The sequence below is a fragment of the Prunus avium genome, chromosome 7 (assembly GCF_965620075.1).
Source record: "Prunus avium chromosome 7, drPruAviu1.hap1.1, whole genome shotgun sequence".
Lineage (NCBI taxonomy): Eukaryota > Viridiplantae > Streptophyta > Magnoliopsida > Rosales > Rosaceae > Prunus > Prunus avium.
Genome location: NC_142290.1, coordinates 1,603,863 through 1,610,032, shown reverse-complemented (window position 1 = coordinate 1,610,032; position 6,170 = coordinate 1,603,863). Strand labels below are relative to the sequence as shown.

At 31.2% G+C, this 6,170-nt stretch overlaps 1 non-coding gene across 1 annotated transcript; it reads right to left on the bottom strand.

The window, feature by feature from the left end:
• Positions 1-1,002: 1,002 nt before the first annotated feature.
• Positions 1,003-1,109, bottom strand: LOC148292780 (small nucleolar RNA R71). Its single transcript, XR_015825930.1, has one exon. It is a non-coding gene; the product is annotated as a small nucleolar RNA R71 (small nucleolar RNA).
• Positions 1,110-6,170: the final 5,061 nt, after the last annotated feature.

Here is a 6,170-nt window from a genome sequence, read left to right as displayed (position 1 = left end):
GGAAAATATTTTGTGGATCAAATTATTAAGAGTTGCATGCTTATGTTAAAAGTGGAACCCCAATGCCTTAGTGTTTTAATCAATTAAATTTTCTCTAAATCAAATCTTGCATAAATCAACCTCTCAATCACACTTGTTCTTTTTCATCTCTGTTATTTTCTTTACACTGCTCTCTGTGGATACGACACTCGGACTTCCGAGCTACACTGCTATACGACACCTCCCTTGGGTTTTGCAAAGTGGTGCGAACAAATTGGCGCCGTTGCCGGGGAGCGGCTTGTCAAAGAGTACAGAGATCCCCTTGGTCAGAGGTTTGCTGGTTATGTGAAATTCTTCACATATGGTACACTCTTTCCAACTTTCATCCTATTGTTAATATTTTTTTTTTAATTTTTAATTTTTAATTTTGTTTTTGTTTATTTATTTATTTACTTTATGCGACCTAGAGATCATCTAGGAAGGTTTGTCAGAAAGTCTGAAACTGTTAATTTAGAACATTCTGCTTCAACTTCTTCAACTGAAATATCCAATAAATCTGAAAGCATGGCAGCAATTGTGAATGATGAACAAGAAATTGCGAATAATGAACAAGAGGTTAATGCTCAGATTTTGAATAATGAAATGAGAGAAGAAGTAGTTGCACCTAGAACTTTAGAGACATTTTTGCACCCTATTCGTGCACCAAATCCTTCATGCATCATGTTTCCACCTAACATGCCAAATTATGATTTCAAACCTGGAATGATTCAATTACTACCTATTTTTCATGGCATGGAAAGTGAAAATCCTTATGTGCATGTTAGGGAATTTGAAGAAGCAATTGGCACCTTTTACAATGTTCAACTTGATAGGATTAATTTCATAAGGTTGAAATTTTTTCCTTTTTCCTTAAAAGAAAAAGCCAAAGGTTGGTTGTATTCATTAAGGGCTAGATCCATAGGTTCTTGGGGGGAAATGACTCAAGCATTTTTTAACAAATATTTTCCTAATCACAAGACGATTGCTCTTAAAAAAAGAATCTCAAATTTCTCTCAAAAGGAAAATGAAACTTTGTATCAAACTTGGGAAAAATTTAAAGAGCTTTTGAATTTGTGTCCACACCATGGCTTTGAAAACTGGCGTCTTGCTAGTTATATCTATGAGGGACTTCTCCCCCGTGATCGCCAATTTGTTGAGTCTATGTGTAATGGAAATTTTATGCAAAAAGACCCTGATGATGCCTTAGAATTTTTGGATGAAATTGCTGAAAAAGCTCATCAATGGACTGTCACCAGTCTAGTTGAGACCACTGATCGTTCAAGAATTGCCACATCTTCTACTAATAAAGGAATTTATCAATTAAAAGAAGAAGATGATTGGAAATTAAAATTTGAGGTTTTGACTAAAGAGATAGCTGCTTTGAAAACGGAAAAATCAAATTTGCCTCAACCTGTTTTTCAAGCTGATGTTAATCAAGTATGTAAATAACAATATAATAACAATTTAGGATAAAAAGTAATATAATAATAATTTAGGGTAAATAATAATATAAGAATAATTTAGGCTTCCATAATTATAAGGAGTTTGTAGTAATTTTCGGTATATTTTTCTGATTTTTAATTATTTTTTTATGATTTTTTAAGATAAATTTGGAAAAAGTAAACAAAATGGCATGTGGCGCAATCATAAGATACCACCTGTCGAAAACAATGCCTGCTCTCCTTTCAGCTGCAGCCAGGTGTGATTCTCTATAATTCATTTATTTTTATTTTTTTTTGGATTTCACTTCTAAAATTCATAACAAATAAATTAAAAAACCAAAAAATATACCGGAAAGTCCTACGAACTCCTTGTGATATTCTCTACACTATCAAGCTACAAAAATACAATTTCACTTAGAAAAATATAAATTGATGACAAAAACTCACATTTATTTCTCAACGATTTAAAACACTAGTTGATGTTCTATAATATAACACTCATGTTCTTTGATTCGAGGCTTACTGTTGACATAAATATGTGAAATCATGATTTTAGACCTCCATAGTCAAAGACAATGTCGTAAGGAGTTTGTAACAATTTTCGGTGTATTTTTCTGATTTTTAATTAATTTTTTATAATTCTTTAAAGATAAACTTGGAAAAAATAAACAAAATGACATATGGCGCAATCGTACGACGCCACCTGTTGAAAACAATGATTGCTCTCCTTTCAGCTGCAGTCACGTGTGATTCCCTATAATTTAATATTATTTTTCATGGATTTCACTTCTAAAATTCATTAAAAAATAATTAAAAATTAAAAAAATACACCGAAAATTGATACAAACTCCTTACAACATTGTCTTTGACTATAGAGTCTAAAATCATGATTCCACATATTTATGTTCACAGTAATTGTCGAATCAAAGAACATGTGTGTTATGTTATAAAACATACTTTAGTATTTTGGTTTGTTTTAAAACAAAGTTGAGTTTTTGTTACCATTTTTAAATTTTATAAGTTAAAATTATATTTTTGGAATTTGAGGTCGTAGAGAATGTCACAAGAAGTTCGTATCAATTTTCGGTGTATTTTTTGGATTTGTATTTAATTTATTATCAATTTTATAAGTTAAATCCTAGAAAAATAGTATTAAATCGTGTGGTGCGACACATGGCGGAAGCTGAATGGGGCGCAGTCAGTGTGTCTGATGGCTGTCCTCCTGTCAATGCGCCACGTGTCAGTTTTGATACTTTTATCAAATTTATGTTTAAAAATTCATAAAAAATTGATTAAATAACAGGAAAATACACCAAAAATTGATACAAACTCCTGATAACATTATCTTCGATTATAAAGGTCTAAAATCATGATTCCACATATTTGAGTTCTTGGTAAGCGTTAAAATAAAAAAACACGAGTGTTATGTTATAGAACATAATTTAGTATTTTGGTTTGTTTTGAAACAAAATTGAGTTTTGGTTATCATTTTCAAATTTTATAATTCAAAATTATATTTTTGGAGTTTGAGGGCGTAGAGAATGTCATAAGAAGTTCGTATCAATTTTCGGTGTATTTTTTGGTTTTGTATTTAATTTATTATCAATTTTATAAGTTAAATCCTAGAAAAATAGTATTAAATCGTGTGGGGCGACACATGGCGGAAGTTGAATGGGGCGCAGTCAGTGTGTCTGATGGCTATCCCCCTGTCAATGTGCCACGTGTCAGGTTTGATACTTTTATCAAATTTATGTTTAAAAATTCATAAAAAATTGATTAAATATCAGAAAAATACACCGAAAATTGATACAAACTCCTGATAACATTATCTTCGATTATAAAGGTCTAAAATCATGATTCCACATATTTGAGTTCTTGGTAAGCGTTAAAATCAAAGAACATGAGTGTTATGTTATAAAACATACTTTAGTATTTTGGTTTGTTTTAAAAGAAAGTTGAGTTTTTGTTATCATTTTTAAATTTTATAAGTCAAAATTATATTTTTGGAGTTTGAGGTCGTAGAGAATGTCACAAGAAGTTCGTATTAATTTTCGGTGTATTTTTTGGATTTGTATTTAATTTATTATCAATTTTATAAGTTAAATCCTAGAAAAATAGTATTAAATCGTGTGGGGGGACACATGGCGGAAGCTGAATGGGGCGCAGTCAGTGTGTCTGATGGCTGTCCCCCTGTCAATGCGCCACGTGTCAGTTTGATACTTTTATCAAATTTATGTTTAAAAATTCATAAAAAATTGATTAAATATCAGAAAAATACACCGAAAATTGCTACAAACTCATGATAACATTATCTTCGATTATAAAGGTCTTAAATCATGATTTCACATATTTGAATTCTTGGTAAGCGTTAAAATCAAAGAACATGAGTGTTATGTTATAAAACATACTTAGTATTTTGGTTTGTTTTAAAACAAAGTTGAGTTTTTGTTATCATTTTTAAATTTTATAAATAAAAATTATATTTTTGGAGTTTGAGGTCGTAGAGAATGTCACAAGAAGTTCGTATCAATTTTCGATGTATTTTTTGGATTTCTATTTAATTTGTTATCAATTTTATAAGTTAAATCCTAGAAAAATAGTATTAAATCGTGTGGGGTGACACATGGCGGAAGCAGAATGGGGTGCAGTCAGTGTGTCTGATGGCTGTCCCCCTGTCAATACGCCACGTGTCAGGTTTGATACTTTTATCAAATTTATGTTTAAAAATTCATAACAATTTGATTAAATATCAGAAAAATACACCAAAAATTGCTACAAACTCTTGATAACATTATCTTCGATTATAAAGGTCTAAACTCAAGATTCTACATATTTGAGTTCTTGGTAAGCGTTAAAATCAAAGAACACGAGTGTTATGTTATAGAACATAATTTAGTGTTTTGGTTTGTTTTGAAATAAAATTGAGTTTTTGTTATCATTTTCAAAATTTATATGTCAAAATTATATTTTTGGAGGTTGAGGGCGTAGAGAATGTCACAAGAAGTTTGTATCAATTTTTAGTGTATTTTTTTTATTTGTATTTCATTTATTATCAATTTTATTAGTTAAATCCTAGAAAAATAGTATTAAATCGTGTGAGGCGACACATGGAGGAAGCTGAATGGGGCGCAATCAGTGTGTCTCAACGAATTTATTACTTTTTCTTAGAAAATTCATAACTAAATACACAAAAATCACAATAATGTTCCGAAAATTGCTATGAACTCATTGAGACTTCATCTTCCTACTGAATTCTCTGTTTCATGGTTATGCTACATTAGTATTTTATTTTTATTTGTCCTAAATTATTATTATTATTATTATATTACTTTTTAGCCTGTACATTTGTTAATTATATTTACTCCAAATTTTTATTTTTATTTTTATTTTGCGTGCGAATAGACCATTTCTGGTGCTAATCAGTTTCTCTCTTCTTCAATTTGTTTTTTTCTTTTTCTTTTTTAGGGTTAAGGGATGTTTTGAAAAATAAAATGGAAATATACAAGCCATCCATTCTACAACATCAGGAAAAAATTATTAAAAGTCATTCACTATTCAAGTTTTGCTTAAGAAACGTGTAACCAAATCATTTGGGATATGCTAAGTGGGAAAATGTCATTCCCAAGCACCGGTGAAAAGACACCTACTCACTCCATGCATGCCTTTTCGTTTACCAAATATCAAGATTGCAGTTGTGCAAAATATCTGTGTCAGGAAAATGTCATTCGTAGCCGTCTATGATGTCAGTAATCATTCCACTATATAATATATATTATACATTTATATATAAAACGGTTTATGACAGCACAAACACCAGACAAAATAGATTAAAACCCAACATTTAAACAACATTTGTACAATGTAGCCAGCCAACCTTTTTAAAGAAACTGAACCCAACACCCTAAAACTCAAGACAAGAGAAGGGAAAACGTCATCGAAATGCAAAGAGAGTCAGACAGTCAAAAAGTCAATTAATAACCTATTTGCATAGCCATTTTTAGGATTTTCCCGCCATCAAATTCATTGATACAAATGTGATGGATTACTGACTAGTCACAGAAGGTCCCATCAGATACTTTTTCATTTTCCCACACCAAACTACCCCTAGTAATGTTATTAAAATGGAACCAATGATGATGGATTCTTATGCAACTAGTTGTCTTAATGAAATATAAATAAAATAATATATTTAAAGCAGTGTCCCCTCAATTTTCAGATTAATATTTGGTAGTGAAATATTATATTGCTTTTCGGGGTAAAAGGTGTCACAATTCTGACGGTACAGGTGTCCAGATCGTGACCAACCCACCCACGCACAGAAAAGAAGGATATAATTCGATTTGGGCAGAGATGAGAGAGAGCTAAGTGAGAAGTTTAGGGTTATGAGTGAAGGGGTATGACTGAGAACTATGAGTGAGAAGGTATGAGTCGAAGAGGTTTCAGTGAGAAGATCTGAGTGAGAAGAGGTACAAGTGAGAAGATTCAACATGTCTTTGTCTTTATCTCCCGCTCAAACAAAGAGGTGTTAGTATTGTGGAGCTGCAATGGTGCTTCGGGTTTCAAAATCAGATAAAAATCGAGGGAAGCCATTTTGGAAGTGTCTAACCTCCTATGTAAGTTTTCATTTCCAGAATATGTATGTGGGTGAAAAAAACCTAGGTCTAACTCTGACAGAATTATTTTGCATATATGATGCCTGCAATTAAGGAG